We start from the raw sequence: 23,523 nt of genomic DNA on the forward strand, positions 1-23,523 counted from the left end.
AAAAAATTAGGTAAAAACGGATTTCAAGTTCCCCTGCATTAAAGTCCCCGGCCACTAGGAGCGCCGCCTTTAGATGAGCATTTTCTTGTTTGCTTATGGCCTTATACAGCTCGTTGAGTGCCGTCTTAGTGCCAGCATCAGTTTGTGGTGGTAAATAGACAACTATGAAAAATATAGATGAAAACTCTCTTGGTAAATAGTGTGTTCTACAGCTTATCAGCAGCAAGTAGCAAGTAGCTAGCTAGCTACCAGCTTGAGTGTGCAGTTTTCGCTTCCACAAATTTTGTTGACTTTTTTTGAAGTACCCCATTCATTCTCTGGGGTACATGGAAAAGTGTGAATTAAAACTGATGGTCGACCTCTACCTGAGATTAGTTTCATGAAGAAGGATGATAAGGTGAGGGCATTCAATACCAATTAGCATCAAAAAGGGAGCCTGTATTGCTCAGCCCATTGAGTTCCATTGGCTATCAGTTGTCTCTGTGTCTGGGTAGAGAAAATCCCCCTTTTAATCTAGTCTAAATATAATTCATATGGACAAGTATAAGGTTGCTGCAGTTTGACAGGGTTTTCACCCCCCCCCCCTCCTACTTTTTTTAAAACCATGTGACCTGATTAAGAAAAACTGGTCCCATCATAGCTACCTTTTAACAACGGATGAGTCACTAACCGATAAGGTTAACCAATAAGGAAAAACTCCAGGCCCCAGGGGATAAAAAATTGCCCCACACTCTGGGACCTATGGTGTCACCAGTCTGCTTGCAGTCCGTTATTGTCAGGTATGTGGATGATCAGGGCTTTATTCAGGAATGTTTCTTGGGCGAGATGCGCTGTCTGTGTTTAACTTCATGGAAAAAGTTGTTATTCAAACCTACAATGGCGCAGCTGTAATGGAATGCATCTTCTATTTGAATTTACACCTAAGTCCCCTCATCTTCCTTGATTAAGAGGTGATAACAGCTCCACTCCACTACTGTACCATTATCAACTCTCTCCTGACATGAACTGAAGCCACGTCTCATGTGCCCACTCATCCACTGTTACATTTAATGTTTCTTCTTCAAGCACAGTGAGTAACCCTATCAATTTTCTATCATTACTGTATGTAGAGTCAATCCCAAACACAATCACATTATTACACATGAATGATTTTACTCCTTGCTTGGACTAACTCATTTTTAGGTATTTTGTCTGATATTGTTTTTTGTCTTCCCAGTCAAATCCTGTCCTGCACTGAAGTCTGAATTCTGAAGTCAAGCCTCTGAACACCTCAACTCATGCCTCATACTCTCATTCATTCACATGTGATTTCTTCCCAAAACAGTGTAAATTGCCCTCTCATGCCCATTCCCCATAATATTGTACTATAAATGTCTTTATTAAATGCTTAAAATAATTACTCTATGACGATTTTTGAAACACACTTTGACGTCTCGGCGCATTCCGCACCTATACCGTGGGTCTCCTCAATTTTTCAAGTCACCAGCCTCCACTAATGTACAATTAAATAATGTGTATTTATCACCATGTGAGGTACAATTCAAAATGTGTAAATGTCCTTCTTGGTCCTTCTGCTGGAATATAAGGGAAAGGGGTAGGCCTCTCCAACCCAGCTCCTTTTTAAATGTTACATTTCCCTTTTTTTGAAGTGCATCTCTTGCAGGAAAACCACATCTACTGACAATCTCTTTAAATGTTCAAGAATCGTATGCTTTTTTATGCCATCATGAAGCCTGTGCACATTCCATGTAATAAGGTGGATTTGGTTGGACTTTACTTGTATAGAATCAAAGTTAACCTTGACTGTTCCGTCTGTCATTGAAGAACCAGATTAAACATTTCAGCAGACATGTCAAATGAGGGCGGTGGACATCTAATCACGCTTTATTTATACAGCACATTTCAGACATGGAATACAACACAATGTGTTTTACAGGAATAATAATTTTAGTTAAAAAAAAAAATGTAAGTCATTCAGCAGACACTCTCAGAGCTCGGGGAATCGAACCAGCAAACTTTTGGTCACTGGCCCAACGCTCTTAATCGCTAGGCTACCTCCCTGCCATACACAACAAACAAGACGATAAAAAAATAAAAAGAATAAAAAAAATTGAATGACTAAAAAGCACCCTAAGGAAAAGCAAAGCTAAATGGAAGAGTCATAGCATGAATACATAGTTATTGTATAAATTAAATCTTTAGAACATCTCGGCTGAGCAAACATTTAACAGAGAACACAACAAACATAGAAAGCGTTTCTTTGTACTTTGAGGTGTTATTCCTTTTTAGGGCTTTTAAGCTCCAACTCCTCTCCTAATGTACCAAAAGTCTGGATTAAAAATCGTTGTAAATATCTTGGAGAAAGACTGCCACTGTAACAATGTGGTCAGTTTGTAATACCTTGTGAATTAAATTCAAGTATAGTCGCTGGTGGGACTATACTTGGGGAGAGTGGGTTCACCGGAAGTCCTCTCAGACACATTTACACCCATCCATACATCGACTTACTCGTCCATTCACATACAACATATACCCTATGCATCCGCTCACCCATTCTCTCCCACCCTCCTACACATATTCATATTCATCCGCTCTCATACATCCATTCATATACAGTGCATTCGGAAAGTATTCAGACCCCTTGACCTTTTCCACAATTTGTTATGTTACAGCCTTATTCTAAAATGTATTAAAATAGTTTTCCCCCACATCAATCTACACATAATACACCATGATGACAAAGCAAAAACAGTTTTTTAGATATTTTTGCAAATGTATATATATATATAAAAACTGAAATATCACATTTAGATAAGTATTCAGACCCTTTAATCAGTACTTTGTTGAAGCACCTTTGGCAGCAATTACAGCCTTGAGTCTTCTTCGGTATGACGCTACAAGCTTGGCACACTTACATTTGGGGAGTTTCTCCCATTCTTCTCTCAAGCTCTGACAGGTTGGAAGGGGAGTGTCGCTGCACAGCTATTTTCAGGCCTCTCCAGATATGTTCGATTGGGTTCAGGACATTTAGAGACTTGTCCAAAAGCCACTCCTGGGTTGTCTTGGCTGTGTGCTTAGGGATGCCCCAGTCTGAGGTCCTGAGCGCTCTGGGGAAGGTTTACATCAAGAATCTCTCTGTACTTCTTCCATTTAAGAATAACGGAGGCCCCTGTGTTCTTGGGAACCTTCATTGGTGCAGAATTATTTTGCTACCGTTCCCCAGAACTGTGCCTTGACACAATCCTGTCTCGGAGCTCTATGGACAATTCCTTCAACCTCATGGCTTGGTTTTTGCTCGGACATGCACGGTCAACTGTGGGACCTTATATAGACAGGTGTGTGCCTTTCCAAATCATATCCAATCAATTGTATTTACCACATGTGGATTCCAATCAGTTGTAGAGACATCTCAAGAATGATCAATGGAAACAGGATAAACCGGAGCTCAATTTCAAGTCTCATATCAAAGGGTCTGAATACTTGTGTAAATAAGGTAGTTCTGTTTTTTGTGTGTTTTTTTTAGCAAGAAAACCTATAAGTGCAAGCTGTGTTGCTGCAGATGCTGGTTCAATACCCGTGCAGTCCTCAACTGGGAGATCCATGAGATGACTGTAAGTTTTTGGTTTCTCTCCCTCAAAAAACAGAAATAAATTATTCAAAATAACAAACTGGCTGAGAGAGGCTGGACTGAGGACTTGTAGGCCTGTTGTAAGGCAGGTCCTCACCCGACATCGCATGCAACAATGTTGCCTATGGGCACAAACCCACCGTCGCTGGACCAGACAGGACTGGCAAAAAGTGCTCTTCATTGACGAGGGGTGGTTTTGTCTCACCAGGGGTGATGGTCGGATTCACGTTTATCTTCGAGGGAATGAGCATTACACCGAGGTGTGTACTCTGGAGCGGGATCAATTTGGGGGTGGAGGGTCCGTCATGGTCTGGGATGGTGTGTCACAGCATCATCGGACTGAGCTTGTTGTCATTGCAGGCAATCTCAACACTGTGCGTTACAGGGAAGACATCCTCCTCCCTCATGTGGTACTCTTTCTGCAGGCTCATCCTGGCATGACCCTCCAGCATGACAATGCCACCAGTCATACTGCTCATTCGTTACATCTCACTTTAAGAACGGGCAAATCTGGTGCAGTCCATGAGGAGAAGATGCACTGCAGTACTTAATGTAGCTGGTGGCCACACCAGATACGGACTTACTTTTGACCCCCCCTTTTGTTCAGGGACACATTATTCCATTTCTGTTAGTCACATGTCTGTGGAACTTGTTCAGTTTATGTCTCAGTTCTTGAATCTTGTTATGTTCGTACAAATATTTACACATGTCAAGTTTGCTAAAAATAAACACAGTTGACAGTGAGAGCTCGTTTCTTCTTTTGCTGAGTTCATGTATAAGTAATAAAATAAAATAAAATGTTACTGGTCACATACACATGGTTAGCAGATGTTATTGCAAGTGTAGAAAAATGCTTGTGCTTCTAGTTACGACAGTGCAGTAATATCTAACAAGTAATCTAACAATTTCACAACAACTACCTTATAGACACAAGTGTGAAGGGATGAATAAGAATATGTACATATAAATATATGGATGAGCGATGGCCGTGCGGCATAGGCAAGATGCAGTAGATGGTATAGAGTACAGTATATACATATGAGATGAGTAATGTAGGGTATGTAAACATTATATAAAGTGGCATTGTTTAAAGTGACTCGTGATACATTTATTACATCCAATTATTAATTATTAAATGATTCTCACTAATTTTACATTTGAAAACAAAATCATCTCCAAAATATTGTAATTTTTTAAACAAAGCTATTATTATTATATAAAAGCCCCTTGGATATTCTCACAGATATAATATGAACTCTGTTATTAGCAGGACAATATATATTAGTCATATTGGTTGGCTGCAGAGTGTCGCACAATGGGATTGCCTTGCAATTCTCCAGCTGTATCCACTGAAATAGCAGTAGGCATCGCGAGGTTCAAAGCATGAGGGCAGGGGGCACAGAAGACAGACCTAGCCCATAGTGAAGGGGGGAGGAAGGGGGACCCCCACCCCACGCCACTGTGTAGCACAGAGCAACACTTTAAGGGCATTGCACTAATAATGGCGATGACTAGGGAAACATTCCCGCTGTTCTTAGTACCAGTCTGCATGTTCAAACTAAAACAATGTAACCAATAATGGCATGAAAAATTCCCCTTAGATATGAATTAGGAGGGCAGATACTTCTAAATATTAAAGCTTTAGACCTTTCACTAAAGACGTCAGTCAAAAGTTATACGTAAATCCGAACTGGATTTAACGAAAAATGACATGAAATGCACACATTTGTAGATCCCAAACTCTAAAAGTAATTGGAATGGTAGATATAAATTATTTGTGCCACTGCGGTTACAATAAAGAATGTAAACAAGATGTAAACACACATGCTGTGTTTTTATTTACAGTAGTGATGGACGGACAGCTGGTGGTATTTTGAAAACAGATTTTCAAACACTTGTTGCACGATTAGCAGGACAATAGTCTATTTATAGCCTGGCTGCTGTAGGTGTGAACATCCCCCTAATTGCAATGTTTTTGATGCTTATGTACTCTAAAGTGTTACATTTCTAACTCAAAAAAGCAGTACAGTATTTCTTCATCAACATCTTTATGCTTTTGTGAATAAAATAACTAGAAATATGGTTATTTTAACTACATTTTAGTTACACTTCCACCCAGCTCCACAACCACGGGTAAAACCTTGAGATGAGCAATGTATTGGTTGCATTGTAGTATCGTCAATTTCTCTAGCCAAAACGTCTTGATGGCCTTGACCAGTTCACCTTTGCTTGTAGGCTTGGCGGAGTTACGGATGAATGTTTTCAGTTGATGCCAAATAAGTTTGATTGGGTTTAAATCAGGAGACCTACATGTAGATTTAATTAAATTCTAGATATACTGTAGGCCCACTGTAGGTGTTGTAGGTATTTTATTTATTTTTATTTAACCTTTATTTTACAACATAAAGGTGTACTTACTCTGCTGGAATCTGGACCCAGTTTTAGTTTTGGGTCATTGTCTGCATTTGGAGAATGCTGAAAGCAGTAGCGTAGCTTAATCATGACGGGCTTATAAGTCGATCAGCACCACAGAAAGCACAAAGCAGTCAAAAAACACCCCATTTTATATGCAAATAATAGGCAATAGCCTATATTATAAAACATAAATGTATAGATCTATCTCTTGACAGAAATACCGAAACACAGCTAATGACCAAGGAGATGCTCGCTGAAGTTATGCACGGCGGCAAAACTGACATACCGGTATTTCAAATGATCAGCATCCCGCAGAGGCCTATAGCAAAAACACCAGCAAATCAATCAAGTTGAGCATTCAAACAGATTGCTTAAATGGCAGCATGCCTTTTAACAGAAATGGCTCAGCGGCCATGCACCAGAATATGGTTTCCAAAGGCTCGGCACTGGCTACCGTTACAGGCAGAGTCATAAAAAGGAGCATCGCTGTAACTACTTCTCCAAATGTAGCAGTGACTGAATTGTAATCCACATTGAGCATCTTGGCCAGGTCTCTCATTGTAGTGTGCTTTGCTATTTCTTTCTTAAAACAGGCCCTGAGAGAGAGTAATTGGCCAGGGAAGCTTGATGATATATCTTTGCTGTAATGTTCAGCCAGCCGGCTGGCGGTCTCGTAGAGCGCATCATCAACTGCGTTGGCCAGTGTAGTGGGATGGATGGAGTCAAACAGACTCTATGATGCCCGCAGACTTTTAAATCTGTTTGACAGATGGTGGATAATGATGTCAAGGATTGCATTAAAGACGTTGACTCTACAACTACTCTCCCCATCAGACAGTCGCTCATCCTCGCATAGCTCATCAAAATGATGTCTTGCTTTCCTTCTCCGAGTGTCTTCAAATGCGTTCTGAGTTCCCCATTTGTCGACAATGGTCTTTGCAGTGACTTTGGCTGTCTCAAAATCCTGTCTGAATCCGGACAGGACCTCTATCATGTCCTTGACTAGGCCGACTGCCCTGTGAAGGTCTGCCACTTTGTTTACATTTTCTAAAACCTTGGTCTACAGAAAAAAATAAAAAAATAAAACTACATTTTTCCATTTGTCTTTTTCAGTGCTGCTGCATCATCCCTCTGGTCCTTCTTGTCACTTACAAGTACAATCTTGGTCAGGGCCTTCATTACGTCCACATATCTGTATCTGGGGCAGCAGGGTAGCCTAGTGGTTAGAGTGTTGGACTAGTAACTGAAAGGTTGCAAGTTCAAATCCCTGAGCTGACAAGGTGCAGATCTGTCGTTCTGCCCCTGAACAGGCAGTTAACCCTGTTAGTTCTTAACTGAGTTCTTAACTGACTTGCCTAGTTAAATAAAAGTTTAATAAAAAATCTCAGGGTGGCAAGGGACTCATATCTGGATGACCAGCAGGTAGGACACAGTTGTTTCAGAGTTACATTTTCTTTTTCTGATGCAAAATCAAATATACAGTTGAAGTCGGAAGTTTACATACACTTAGGTTTGAGCCATTCAAAATCGATTTTTTTCAGCCACAAGTAATTTTTCCAACGATCATTTACAGACAGATTATTTAACTGTATCACAATACCAGTGGGTCAGAGGTTTAAATACACTAAGTTGACTGTGCCTTTAAACAGCTTAGAAAATTCCAGAAATTATGTCATGGCTTTAGAAGCTTCTGATAGGCTAATTGACATAATTTGAGTCAATTGGAGGTGTATCTGTGGATGTATTTCAAGGCCTGCCTCTTTGCTAGACATCATGGGAAAATCAAAAGAAATCAGTCAAGTTGTAGACCTCCACAAGTCTGGTTCATCCTTGGGAGCAATTTCCAAACTCCTGAAGGTAACACGTTCATCTGTACAAACAATAGTATGCAAGTATAAAGACCATGGGACCACGCAGCCCTCATACCGCTCAGGAAGGAGACGCGTTCTGTCTCCTAGAGAGGAACGTACTTTGGTGCGAAAAGTGCAAATCAATCCCAGAACAACAGCAAAGGACCTTGTGAAGATGCTGGGGGAAACAAGTACAAAGGTCCACAGTAAAACAAGTCGTATATCAACATAACGTGAAAGGCCGCTCAGCAAGGATGAAGCCACTACTCCAAAACCGCCATAAAAAAAGCCAGACTACGGTTTGCAACTGCACATGGGGACAAAGATCATACTTTTTGGAGAAATGTCCTCTGGTCTGATGAAACAAAAATAGACCTGTTTGGCCATAATGACCATCGTTATGTTTGGAGGGAAAAGGGGGAGGCTTGCAAGCCGAAGAACACCATCCCAATCGTGAAGCACGGGGGTGGCAGCACCACGTTGTGGGGGTGGCAGCACCACGTTGTGGGGGTGGCAGCACCACGTTGTGGGGGTGCTTTGCTGCAGGAGGGACTGGTTCACTTCAAAATAGATGGCATCATGAGGGTGGAAAATTATGTGGATATTTTGAAGCAACATCTCAAGACATCAGCCAGGAAGTTAAAACTTGGGTGCAAATGGGTCTTCCAAATGGACAATGACCCCAAGCATACTTCCAAAGTTGTGGCAAAATGGCTTAAGGTCAACAAAGTCAAGGTATTGGAGCGGCCATCACAAAGCCCTGACCTCAACCTCATAGAAAATGTGTGGGCAGAACTGAAAAAGCATGTGTGAGCAAGGAGGCCTACAAACCTGACTCAGTTTCACCAGCTGTCAGGAGGAATGGGTCAAAATTCACTCAACTTATTGTGGGAAGCTCGTGGAAGGCTACCCAAAATGTTTGACCCAAGTTAAACAATTTAAAGGCAATACTACCAAATACTAATTGAGTGTATGTAAACTTTGACCCACTGGGAATGTGACGAAAGCTGAAATAGATAATTCTCTCTACTATTGTTCTGACATTTCACTTCCGACTTCAACTGTACCACTCAACATTGACCATCTCTTTATGCTATGCCCGAAGAAGGTATCATAAAACTGTTTAATCTCTGGCATATTTTTGACAGACTCTTTGAGAGCCAAGTTAAGATTGTGCACTGTGCAATGCACATAAATAGCAAGCGGCTCTTTTTTGGATATTCTCATGTTAGCAGCTCCATCATATCACTGCCCACGACATTTTGAAATATCCAGCCCATTATCCTCTATGCTGCCCAGGATTTTATGTTGAAGCTCAGCTGCTGATGTGTCAGCAGTCTCCAGAAATCCCGAAAATGACTCTGTAATGGTCAGATCTGTGGCAACATTATTTGCATCCCTTATCACTCTTACATAGCAATAAACTTAGCTTAACTGGTCTACTTTGGATACATCCGGTGTGGTGTCCATAATATGGTGCTAGCGGGACACCAGTCGACAACATCCAGTGATATAAGACGGGCGCGCAATTCAAATAAACATTCGTAATATTAAACATTCATAAACATACACGTATGTTATTTCATTTAAAAGCTTAAATTCTTCATAATCTAACTGCGTTGTCCGATTTACAATAGGCTTTACAGCGAAAGCATACCATGCGATTGTCTGAGGACGGCGCCCCACATCATCATATTTTTCAACCAGCACAGTGTCGTGTCTTTACAATAAGAATTATAGTTTTTATCAAAGATTCTCTGTAATTAGTATTACGCGATTAAACTGATTAATCATGTAACATTAATTAACTAGGAAGTCGGGGAAGCAAGGAAAATATTCAGATTACAAAATTATAATTTCCCAATATAACCTTTCAGATATTTTCATATCTGATCAAGTCTCTTTTACGTTGTAAATTGTTGGTTATCTGCACGAACCCAGTCTTCACTATGAGTCATCCATACATCAATTGTCTTAAATCATTTATTTATTACTAACTAAGTAATTCACAGAAATGCATAAACAAAACAACAAAGTAAATATGGTTACAAGAAATAATAAGAGAATGTGCCCTGGTGGGCTAAACCGGCATGGTGGCTTGTTAGACAAAAGGGAAGTGGGGGTCGACTAAGAAGTCACTACAGAGTTAATAATTATAACAATTGAAATGCTAATCCTTTACACATGAATGCTCACTCATTCGGGAACAATTGCAATCAATATATATATATTTACGGTCAGTGTGTCGTCTTGATCTTTGTTGAAAAGATTGCTTCTAGGGCGCTGTACTGCAGCGCCAGCTATGCTACCAGAGACTCTGGGTTCGCACCCGCCCACGAATGGGAGATCCGTGGGGCGACGCACAATTGGCCTAGCGTCGTCCGGGTTAGGGAGGGTTTGGCCGGTAGGGATATCCTTGTCTCATTGCGCACCAGCGACTCATGTGGCGGGCCGGGCGCAGTGCACGCTAACCAAGGTTGCCAGGTGCACGGTGTTTCCACCGACACATTGGTGCGGCTGGCTTCCGGGTTGGATGCACGCTGTGTTAAGAAGCAGTGCGGCTTGGTTGGGTTGTGTATCGGAGGACGCATGACTTTCAACCTTCGTCTCTCCTGAGCCCATACGGGAGTTGTAGCGATGAGACAAGATCTCTCTCTCTCTCTCTCTCTCTCTCTCTCTCTCTCTCTCTCTCTCTCTCTCTCTCTCTCTCTCTCTCTCTCTCTCTCTCTCTCTCAGAGTGGATTGTTCAGAGTGAAATTCATGTTGTTGTAGAATGGATGTTTCGGCGGTTGTCATTCTTCGCGTTCAATGATACGGAATTCCTAGCTGCAGACTAGTAAGTAATATCAAAGACTTGTTCTAATTCTGTCGGTATCGACAGTCTAAGAGTATAACCACGTGGTATGGTTAAAAGATTCAGCAATGTTCTGCAACCTTGGTCCTCCCGTGATTGAGAGAAACATGGTCTACTAAGAATTTCTCAAAATTGGAGTTTTATTCAGAATTGCAGAAAAAGGGCTGCCCCGGGATGCCTGACCCGAACTGGGCTCATGGGCGGTCCTCTGATTTAGTTAAACTCAAAAGAGAATTGGAGTTTCCTTCATTAAACAGTCCAAAATCACATTACACAATTTTACAAACAGAATCATACTCACTCATTCATCTTATACAACAATTAGATGTAAACCTCATATCTCAGGCTATTATATGAACAGCATTATGGTAATGTGGCCACACCGTCTCCCATGAGCTTGCCCAAGTTGTAACAAACGGACCAGTTCGTAGCTGGATTCTTCACAGATTTTTTATACCTGAACTGAATTTGAAAAAGGAATCTAATTTAACTAACTTTGATACCTCTTCTGCTTTCTCATTTTTGGGCTTACTCTTTGGGGTTCCACTTTTGTGTTGATACATTGATGATTTTTAAATCCGTAATTTTCTATTCTCGACTTTCTCTCTCTCTCTCTTTTGTCAGCCGTTGCCTCTTGATAGCTAGCTCAACTGTTGCTTAAAACGATGACAGAAACAACAACCAACGCTTTGGAGAGTATTTGCACAATGAATCCCAGAATGCATTTCATTATTTTAACATGGTATTGAAACTATTGAATAATATGATTTATTTAGCTAATTAAATTTGATTTATTGTCATCAATACAATAAAATATCATGCTGACTTAAGTAGTGGCAAAAAAACATTTTGTTGGTGAAACCATCAGTGGGATCATTTATCATATAGCCTACGTTAACTTCATTGGGATAGGGGGTGGAATTTTCACTTTTGGATGAAAAAGGTGCCCAGGGTAAACTGCCTGCTACTCAGTCCCAGATGCTAATATATGAGTAGTATTGGATAGAAAACACTCTGATGTTTCTAAAACTGTTTGGATAATGTCTGTGAGTATAACAGAACTCCTTTGGCATGCAAAAACCTGAGAAAAAATCCAACCAGGAAGTGGGAAATCTGAGGTTGGTCGTTTTTCAACAAAGTTATCTAATGAAAGTAAACAAATAGTTGCTTACTGGAAAATACTATTTCAAACACACACAGTCATGCTGTCCACACCATTATGGCTATTAGCAGGTAGCTGGAGAATTCTATCGTCAAATGTATTTTTTAGTTAGGTTGGCTGTATCACAACCGGCCGTGATTGGTTGCAATTTCAGTTTAATCCACCAGAAAAAGAAAAAACGAATAATACAACAAAAAGTATTATTATCTATCACATCCGACCGTGATTGGGAGTCCCATAGGGCGGTGCAATTGGCCCAACGTTTCTCTCCCTCTAAAAACAGAAATACATGTTTTGGTCTTTACAAATATTATTTTGGCCTTTACTCACGCTCACTTTATTATTATTTTTTTTTTAACGAAATAACCTCCAAAATATCATTATATATTATCAAGTTAATGGCGCATTCATATAGCCGGCACGTACCTAAAGCTGAGTGACTCACTCATTCATGGCTTTGGATCAAAATAAATAAGTACCAAAATTCTTCCTGATAGTCTTTGATAAAGAAATGTTTTGGTTATCCTGACACTTTTATGCAGGGTTAAATTCATCTGTGGTCACCAGTCAGATTTTGACAGCAATGCTAAAAAAAATGACAGATGCATTCAAAATGAGAGGCTACAAGGACAAAACACTTGATGATACAATGATGAAAATATCTCAAAAACCAAAAGAGGAATTACAAAAAACTTAAATAAAGAAGAAAATAACAACACAACCGTCTTTTGCACTAAGTACACCAAGGGTTGGGTGAAAATGAAAGAAATCCTGAAAAAGCACGGGCATATTCTGTAATCATTGCAAAAAATCGCACACCTCTTCAGAGAGGTGGTGGTCTATAAGCGTGGTTGCAATATTAGAGATTAGGGGCACGTCAGATCTCACCGGCCTGAGCCTACTCAGACACTCTAGACACCTATCCCAAATGGGAACTACAAATGTGGCTATTGTGCACAGTGCAATAGCACTATAAAAATGTCTTTCTTCAGACACCCACATACAGGCCGAAAGATCGCTGTTACAGGTGTCATCTCATGCAAGACCAAGGGAGTAATCCATCTTATCACCTGTTCATGTGGAAAAGCCTACGTAGGACTAACAGAAAAACAATTAAGACAACGCATAGCTGAACACCGCAGCTCAATCAGGTGTAAGAACATTGACTACCCAGCAACAGCTCACTTTGTTGAAGCTAACCATCCCATTTCCTCCCTCAAATACACAGGCATTGAGCATGTTGCTCTACCAAGGAGAGGAGGTAACATCGAGATCCTACTACTACAAAGGGAGGCTTACTGGATATCCTATCTAAAAACACTGACCCCTGGTGGTCTGAATATTGACTTTGATCTCAGGCCCTTATGAACAAATTGTTCCTTTATGAGCGTACACCTAATATGTTCCCCCTGTTGATGATTCTCATTATATATTAAGGTTGAACCAAAAGATTACATGTAATAAAAATTACATGAAAAAATAAATAATTATTTGAAATTGAATGAAACAATAATTTATGTTGATACCAATATGATGTACAATATTCCATTATGTTTCTATATGATAACAATAGCGTAATATATTTAATATGCAATATACTATTTTTTAACAGTTTTACGAATACATTTTAATTAACTTAATCATTATGACACACCCCTCACTATTGTCATTGGTTACACTAATTGCACTGTTTGTCTACATAACCTGGTTCAAGTATTCATGACATTACCCTGAGGAAGGCACAGTGATGCCGAAAAGTTGGTAAATACCCATTAAATTGCTGGGAGTTAATACATGGAGTGTGTTACTTTCTTTATTTTGATAGGTTATCCTGACATGGACACCATGTACAGTGTTATAATAGCCATCCCGATTGGCGCAGCGGTCTAAGACACTGCATATATGTAATTATTGTCATTCACGTCTTTGGATTTTCTCCCCCCCGATATACTGTGGGCCTACCGTAGGTGACATGAGTCTCACCGGTGTTGAGTAATGTGCTGTTAAAAGTTGTGTAGGTCTTATCTATTTAAAGAGTAGCTCTAGACCCCAGGTGGTCAACTATTTTAGCACCGTTTTGCGCTGCTCTGAGACAAGCATGGAGACTGATCTTGATAAATTAATGACATTTTTATTTTCACTGAACCTCCGCTTGGGTGTTGGTTAGACTACAATTATACAATTAGGGTGTGTAAATGTTATGCTCTTAGTACTGTAGCCTACTCCCGACTGTCACATTGTACTGCAAAAACCCTGGGTTTTTTTTATCTTTCTTGGAATAGAAACATCATAATATTATGCAAATTAATTAAGCAACATTTCTTAGAATCAGTCCCATATACTATGTTTGTCACGCCTTGGTCATAGTGTTTTGTGTTTCGTTATATATTTGGTCAGGCCAGGGTGTGACATGGGTTTATATGTTGTGTTTCGTATTGGGGTTTTTGTAGGCATTGGGATTGCGGCTGAGTAGGGGTGTAGCTTAGGTTGGCTGCCTGAGGCGGTTCTCAATCAGAGTCAGGTGATTCTCGTTGTCTCTGATTGGGAACCATATTTAGGTAGCCGGGGTTTCACTGTGTATTTCGTGGGTGATTGTTCCTGTCTCTGTGTTGTTGTTCACCAGACAGGCTGTATAGGTTTTCACGTTCCGTTTGTTGTTTTTGTATTTATTTAGTTATTTCATGTATCGTCATTCTCTTCATTAAATAACATGAGTAACAACCACGCTGCATTTCGGTCCGACTCTCTTTCGACAAACGAAGAACGCCGTTACAATGTTCTTACAAAAAAAGGTTTTACATTCTCAAATGCAGACACAATTGAAGGCTCTCAAATGCTTCTCAAAGATTCCCTCTGGTGGTCAAACTAGCACTTACTAGCTTTAATGGTTACAATGGCTGACACTTAAATAACGTGCCATAGAATTCTGCGGCACCATGCAAGCTGTGCTGCAGTACGCTGCAATTTTTAAAGGACGAACCACTGTAGCTGTTCTGGAAAGAGCAAATAACTTGAGAGGTACGTATATCTTTCTCAACGAGGACTATTCTCAAGCTGTGCGCCTGAGTTCAAATATTTCACGTCGAGCCCTAGATTTCCACAGTCAAACAGCCAAGCTGAGAGAGCAGTTCAGACTGAAGAACCTGTTGAAAAACGCAACGGAGAACCTTACATAGCTCTACTTGAGTACAGAAACAGTAGGTCTCATCTGCACAGCTACTAATGGGAAGGAGGCTGAAGTCAAAGTTCAGACATCAAAGAGATTGTTAAAGCCAGGACTCTATCAGCATGTCAGGTATTGTCACTTTTAAAAAAATGTTTTATTTAACTAAGCAAGTCAGTTGAGAACAAATTCTTATTTTTAATGACGGCCTAGGAACAGTGGGTTAACTGCTTGTTCAGGAGCAGAACAACAGATTTATACCTTGTCAGCTTAGGGATTTGATCTTGCAACCTTTCGGTTACTAGTCCAAAGGTCTAACCACTAGGCTACTCTGCCACCCTGACCTACACAACAAGTACACAACAGAGACAAAAACACTACTTTGACCAAGGCACATGTAAGCTTTCGGTCATGAAGGAAGGAGAACCAGTCAGGATCAGACAAGATAACAAATGGTAACCAGCAACTGTACTTGGAATACATGACCAGCCAAGTTCATACATAGTACAAACACCAAAGAGAGAATCTACAGAAGGAACCCAAGACACCAGTTAAAAAGACATGAAATAACACACAGAGAGAGAAACCATAATGGATGTACCTTATCCGGTGGAAAGAGAACCTGAAACAAGTGTCAGCCAGAAAACTACTCACCTGTGTGTTCTCCAACACCAACAACACCAAAGCAAACAATAGAAACCAACAATGTAAACACTGACACAACAGTGAATGCAACTTGTTATAGAAGATCTATCAGAATGCCAAAACATTACCAGCACAGAAAGACAATACTGAAAATGATGTCAGTGTTTATAGTTCAAACAAACTATTGAGAAAAACGTTTTTAAAAAAACATTAATAATAACATAACAATTGGGATATCTATGTTATGAAGAAAAAAGCTATGTTTATTGTTTGCACTGTGAAACACTGAGTTGAAAGAAAACATTGTTTTGAAAAATATTTATCTAAAGAAAGGGAGATGTCATGTACTGTATGTACATGTACTTACCTGGAGTGCCTGAAGGTGGCGCTGTAAATACCTACTGCATGTGATCATCTGTACTTGCACTTGACCCCAGACATCACATGAACATTGTTCTTTTACCTATATCCTGCCTCAGTGTGCTAATATATTACAAGGACAATCGCATCATAACTTTTTAGAGCCAACATTGCTTTAGTAACTGTTTATGTTCACATCTCTCAAACATGCACATAGACTTTGGACAAAAGCGCACACAGAAACAAGTCATACAGAGGCGTGGGGAGACCCAATCTTAATAACTGAGAGCCGGGCAATTCCATGTAAATTGTTCAAAGTAGTCATTGTGCATCACAGGAGGCTGCTGAGGGGAGGACAGCTCATAATAATGTCTGGAGATGTGTAAATGGAATGGCATCAAACACTGGAAACCATATGTTTGATTTATTTGATATCATTCCACGAATTCCACTACAGTCATTACCACAAGCCCATCATCCCCAATTAAGGTGCCAGCAACCTCCTATGTTGTGCATAGAGTTGTATGGTTAGTTAAACTTTTAAATCAATGTTTTTTGTTTGGCATACATTTTAAAGTGAAAAATCCGAGTCTCAGCGTAATTCCGTTACTGCCAAATTACCCAGCCATGTTCCCTGGAGATCTAATTGTGTACAAACTGTGAAGTAATGTGCTAGTCTGTTCCTGTTCCTGTTTACAGCAGCGGCTGCTGCTGCTGTTCAGAGGCCACCTGGGGTCTAGAGCTGGACCCCTTCTGGTTACTCTTGAGGCACGTATCCCATGCTGCTAAACACTATATAGGCTACATGCCGATGCTCCATCTTAAAAGCCCCCACAGTCTACTCCTTAGAGACTCAGCATATGGAGGAATGACCGTATTGTGCAGAAATGTATTCACAGTGCATTCTATTTCATGTGTAAAACTCCAGACAAAACAAAAATCGGTATATAGGCAACCGAGATCATTTCAACCAGGGGATTTCAGAGTTGTGTGTGTGTGTGTGTGTCCTTCCAGTTACTGGCAGCCACAGCCCTTGTGCCCAGCGTCATTTAATTTCAATGAGCATGGTCTTAATGTGTAACGTCATTGTGCTTCACCAGCTGCAATAAAAAATAGCTAGTTTATGATCTCACATCCCTGTTAGCTACCTCACAGGGTTGTAGCAATAGATTTGGAGGCTAATTGTCATGGGTTGATTATTGAATTTGTCATAAATATTAACTTGTGTCTAAGAATATCATAATGCAGAATGTCATAGTGGTTATGGGAATCTCTCCAAATAAATAAATGAAAAAGAAAAGGTGTTAATGTATGACAGTCCATAACTATATTGATTTTGGATTAGAGTCTAGATCTCTAATTAGAGACTATGTTTCTAAATCCCCAAATTCTGGGACTTGATTTACCTGTTTAAAATAATTGTTGTGGTAAGTTGAACCACTTGATTGGTAGAAGTTATTTATATTCTTATTTCAGATTTGAGACGCAGAGAAGAAGAGGAAGACTTCATAAAACCTTAGAAGATATTTCTGATCCGATTTCAGATTGTAGAAAAATAGAAAAATAAAGCAGAAAAATAGACTAAGATTTCAAACACTAACTTGTTGTTGGGAAAGTGAATAGCAGAGTAGAAGAAGATTTTATACGCGCTAACTTTTTGTCTAACTTCTTGGGAAAGACAGAATTTCATTTTTTTTTTTAAATTGGAGATGTTTATTTTATGCTGTTACTAAAACAGCTATATTTGTAAGAATGGAAATATATATTTTGATTCTGATTTCATATTTGAATTGCAGAGAAGTAGCGTAAGATTTCATATGAAATAACTGTTTGTCTAACTTGTTTGGAAAGTGGTCAAAGTAGCTGGTTTGTGTCAAAAGTTGCATTGTTCATAGTGAATGGAATGTTGGAAGTCATGTGACGTTTTAATAATGTGGAGCAGTAGAATGTTTAAAAAAGTCACATTAAAGTGAATGAAGATGGACAAAAAAGCACAAAAAGCTTAATAGTTTAAAAAGTATAAAACATATCAAAAAGTTGTGTAAGCACACTATTCCAGACAGGTCTGTACATTTTAAAGTGTGAATTACATTTTTTTGCTTAAATGGTGTAAAAGGAGCAGGCTGTTAAATAATAACAAGTCAGAAATATGACAAAGATTTAGAATGGGACATTTGCTATTGCAAGTCTCATTAATTACATGAAAAATAAAAAGTTGCATGACTGATATAGTACAATATCAACTGGAATGTGTGGCCAGAAATAGTCAAGCATTACACTTTACAAGTATTCAAAATTAATAGCATGACTGATTGTAAGAGTCATTCTAAAACTAATCTGCCACGGCATAAATGGAAGTGTCAGTCATTGGGATGACTGCTTGATGACCGCCTGAGTGTCAAACTTCTCATCCTTTATCAGCTTCCCAGTTGTTCTTATCATGGAGACAGAAAGTGCTCACTTTCCAAAATAAAAAAATAATATATACACTGTTTAAATATGCTATATATTGTCAGTGGCTTAACAAACGTAAAAACTTTTATGCAACTGTTTCACGGGTGTTGAAGCTGTGCTATATGGCTGCCCTTCTTAACACCTGCCTGCTTAACCCAGAAGCGACCAATGAGCAGGAGGAAACACTGTTCAACTGTTGACGGAGGTCAGCCTGCAGGCGCCTGGCCCACCACAAGGAGTCGCTAGAGTGCTATGAGCAAAGTAAAGCCCCCCCGGCCAAACCCTCCACTAACCAGGACGACACTTGGCCAATTGTGCACCGCCCTATGGGACTCGCCATCACGGACGGTTGTGATACAGCCCAGGATCAAATCTGGGTCTGTAGTGACACCTCTAGCACTGCGATGTAGTGTTTTAGACCGCTGCACCATTCGGGAGGCCCATAAGTGCTGTTAAGTTCGCAGCATCAGCACCATGAGGAGGTTGATTGGGAAATAGCCTGGTCTCAGAGCCTAAGCAGCGTCGTCCGGGGTTGGCCGGGGTACGCCATCATTGTAAATAAGAATTTGTTTTTAACTGACTTGCCTAGTTAAATAAAGGTCTCCAGGCCCATCCCCAGCCGTGGCTTTTGTGGCGCAATGGGTAACGATGCTTTGAGGGTGGCTGTTGTCGATGTGTGCAGAGGGTCCCTGGTTCGAGCCCAGGTTGGGGCGAGGAGAGGTATGGAAGTTATACTGTTACATTGATGCTGTTGACCCGGATCACTGGTTGCTGCTGAAAAGGAGGAGTTCAAAAGGGTGGTGAGTGTAACCGATGCGAAATGGTTAGCGGGGTGCTCGCTAATAGTATTTCAATCGGTGACGTCACTCGCTCTGAGACCTTCAAGTAGTTGTTCCCCTTGCTCTGCAAGGGCTGTGGCTTTTGTGGAGCGACGGGTAATGATGTATCAAGGGTGGCTGATGTCGATGTGTGCAGAGGGTCTCTGGTTCGAGCCCAGGTAGGGGCGAGGAGAGGGAAGGAAGCTATACTGTTACAGTTACATAAGACAGAAGGTTACTTAAGGCAAAAACAAAAGTAGGGTGGTAGGGTTGGCGTGTAACGCGAAGGTCTCGCAACCCAAAGGTTGCATATTCAAATTTCATCACGAACAACTTTAGCATTTTAGCAACTTTGCACCTACTTAAAATGTTAGCTAAGTCTTCCCCTAACTTTAACCTAACTCCTAACCTTAACCCTAACCCCTGGCTTAAGTAACGTTAGCTACCTAGCTAACAGCCACAACAAATGTGTAACATACAGTGGGGCAAAAAAGTATTTAGTCAGCCACCAATTGTGCAAGTTCTCCCATTTAAAAAGAGGAGAGAGGCCTGTAATTTTCATCATAGGTACACTTCAACTATGGCAGACAAAATGAGAAGAAAAAAAATCTCTGTGGGGTTGAGATCTGGAGACTGGCTAGGCCACTCCAGGACCTTGAAATGCTTCTTACGAAGCCATTCCTTCGTTGCCCGGGCGGTGTGTTTGGGATCATTGTCATGCTGAAAGACCCAGCCACGTTTCATCTTCAATGCCTTTGCTGATGGAAGGAGGTTTTCACTCAAAATACATGGTCCCATTCATTCTTTCCTTTACACGGATCAGCCGTCCTGGTCCCTTTGCAGAAAAACAGCCCCAAAGCATGATGTTTCCACCCCCATGCTTCACAGTAGGTATGGTGTTCTTTGGATGCAACTCAGCATTCTTTGTCCTCCAAACACGACGAGTTGAGTTTTCACAAAAAAGTTATATTTTGGTTTCATCTGACCATATGACATTCTCCCAATCTTCTTCTGGATCATCCATATGCTCTCTAGCAAACTTCAGACAGGCCTGGACATGTAGTGGCTTAAGCAGGGGGACACGTCTGGCACTGCAGGATTTGAGTCCCTGGCGGCGTAGTGTGTTACTGATGGTAGGCTTTGTTACTTTGGTCCCAGCTCTCTGCAGGTCATTCACTAGGTCCCCCCGTGTGGTTCTGGGATTTTTGCTCACCGTTCTTGTGATCATTTTGACCCCACGGGGTGAGATCTTGCGTTGAGCCCCAGATCGAGGGAGATTATCAGTGGTCTTGTATGTCTTCCATTTCCTAATAATTGCTCCCACAGTTGATTTCTTCAAACCAAGCTGCTTACCTATTGCAGATTCAGTCTTCCCAGCCTGGTGCAGGTCTACAATTTTGTTTCTGGTGTCCTTTGACAGCTCTTTGGTCTTGGCCGTAGTGGAGTTTGGAGTGTGACTGTTTGAGGTTGTGGACAGGTGTCTTTTATACTGATAACAAGCTCAAACAGGTGCCATTAATACAGGTAACGAGGGGAGGACAGAGGAGCCTCTTAAAGAAGAAGTTAAAGGTCTTTGAGAGCCAGAAATCTGGCTTGTTTGTAGGTGACCGAATACTTATTTTCCACCATAATTTGCAAATAAATTCATTTAAAATCCTACAATGTGATTTTCTGGAGAGAAAAAATGCTCATTTTGTCTGTCATAGTTGAAGTGTACCTATGATGAAAATTACAGAACTCTTTCATCTTTTTAAGTGGGAGAATTTGCACAACTGGTGGCTGACTAAATACTTTTTTTGCCCCACTGTATATGGTTCGCAAATTCATAACATTGTAAGAAATTGCAATTCGAAACATATCATACAAACTGATGAGGGACGTCCACACCGTAATAAAAACAATACGAAACATAACATTTTATACTAATTGGAGTGTGCCGGTTTTTACATCTAACAGGTTTCCTGAATAAAATGGGATGTTTGTTGAGTGAGAATTTAGATCTTATAGCATTTAAGAGATTGCTTTTGATTTGGTAGAGTGAGTTGTGATGTTGTTGGACGGTGTGCCAAAAAGTTGATAGCCTACATCTGAACATGCCACTGGTTATTCTGCATTCATATGACATTTTTCTCATCTGCCTGCATTTGGCTATTAAATATAAAACGGAGTGAAGTAAAGAGCCTAGAGACAGAACATCTCAACCTGGACTCAGGGGTAAGGTGCGATGCTGTTTATTAGGCAATATAACTTTTTGCAACAGAGATATTGACGAAATTGTAGCACTCAGATTTACAAAAGTATAGGCTACTTCACGATGTGCTGCACTAGGCTGTTCAACCACAGTGCCGTGCGCGTCGTTTACAATAGGCGAGCATGGTAAATATCAATTTGACAGCAAACAGTTTCGAGCAATCTGGTCTATCATAATGCGTAAATTCTGGTGCATCGTTCTCCTTCACTTTATCAGCAAAAATCGGAAGTATTAGGCTATAAACATGAAATAACAGCACTATTAACCTAGTTAGATTTCATAGGCCATTCAATATAATTAACATGTGTTTGAAAAAAAGTGATTTTCGGATAAAGAATAGGCTACGATTCCCAAATAAACACATTATGCATCCAAAAGTAGTTATCAGCTTTACAAAATATTTCAGTGGGGAACAAATACAATTCATTAGTGAGCTCAACTCCCTCATAGACAACTCAAAAAGGGTGAATTTACCTTATCAGCAAATTTCTCAAACGTAGAATCCCGTGACTTTTTCCACTCGACTGTTCACATTTGGGTGTAACTGCAAATATGACTGCAAATATTCTACTTAGTACTTTTTTCTAGGGAAATTCCAGCGCTCCTGTGTACCATCGGTTGTGCCTTGCGCGTCGAGTTCAGCTCGGGAGGGAATGAGAGGCGGAATTAAAGTATGCACAAGAGGATGGAACACGCGTGAGTGGGGGGCATAGTGGAGCGAATTAGAACGAGTTCATCTGATTTAAATCTAATGGGAGTCGTACATTCAGGGTTGGGTAGGTTGCTTTCTAAATATAACCCTTTACAGTTACTAGTTACCTGTCCAAAATTGTAATCGGTAACGTCACTTTTGTATTACCCATTCAGTTACTTTTAGATTAATATCTCCTTATGAGCCATTAGAAGAATATAAAAGCGTGTGTTACCAGTTTGACGAAATCTATTGCAGGATAAATCAATGTTAAAGTTTACATAGCTGGCTATATATGGATGTTAAATGTTACTTTATGGGTTGTTAGGTAGGCTTATTCTAACCCATCACTTTCTACTACATGTAATAATGAAAATCAAAGTCTATCAGAATTACAGTCATTCCAATAAATATTATAGCCCTTGATCTTCAAGAATAGGATTTAGAAATAGGGAAGTATAGATTAGCCAAATTGTTTTACCTGAGCATAACCCAAAAACGAAGGATTTATAGTTTATGATTTGTAGTTTATGATTTTGTTGTCATGGAGGACTGATTGAGCTCATTGATTCGAGTTTAAACATAAATGCTGAGCTCATGGAATGGCATGCTTTGAGCACCACTGAAAAGTGTTATATACATGTGAAAAATTAATGCCATATGCTGCATTTGCTCTTGGCCTATTGTTTACCTTTTTGTTGGTGACACTTTGATATCTTGATAATATGCAGATGTTTAAAGGACAAATTCACAGATGAAACAAAAACAAAACGGGTCCCGCCTCTGTTTTGGTAAAATACTGAGGGATGGACCTGGAGAAATGCAACCACTCTCAGATTTTTTATTTAACCTTGCATCCATAGCTCTGTCTGTTAATGCTCCCGAGTAGCGCAGTGGTCTGCACTGCACTGCATCTCAGTACAAGAGGTGTCACTACAGTCCCTGGTTTGAATCCAGGCTGAATCACATCCGGCCATGATTGGGAGCCCCATAGGGCGGCACACAATTGACCCAGCATCGTCTGGGTTGGGCTCAGAATTTGTTAAATATTTCTCCAGGCCCATCAGCATTTCACCAAAACAGATGCGGGGCCCGTTTTGTTATTGTTTCATATGTGAATTTGTCCTTTAAACAGCTGCATATTATCAAGATATCAAAGTATTGCCCCTTTAAGTCTATCAAAAGTGTGCGAGTTTGAGCATGTGTTCATTAGGCCTATGGATTTTTTTCAA

At 40.3% G+C, this 23,523-nt stretch overlaps 1 protein-coding gene across 1 annotated transcript in view; it reads right to left on the reverse strand.

Annotated features, from left to right (window-relative positions):
- LOC118388352 (caM kinase-like vesicle-associated protein) overlaps positions 1 to 22,266 on the reverse strand; it is a 91,020-nt gene extending 68,754 nt beyond the window's left edge. Inside the window, exon 1 of the mRNA XM_052526663.1 lies at positions 22,075 to 22,266. The gene's annotated coding sequence lies outside the window, so the exon portion shown is untranslated. The remainder of the gene's footprint in view (positions 1 to 22,074) is intronic.
- Between the last annotated feature and the right edge of the window lie 1,257 nt (positions 22,267 to 23,523).

The sequence above is a fragment of the Oncorhynchus keta genome, chromosome 10 (genome assembly GCF_023373465.1).
Source record: "Oncorhynchus keta strain PuntledgeMale-10-30-2019 chromosome 10, Oket_V2, whole genome shotgun sequence".
In the NCBI taxonomy this organism is placed as follows: Eukaryota; Metazoa; Chordata; class Actinopteri; order Salmoniformes; family Salmonidae; genus Oncorhynchus; species Oncorhynchus keta.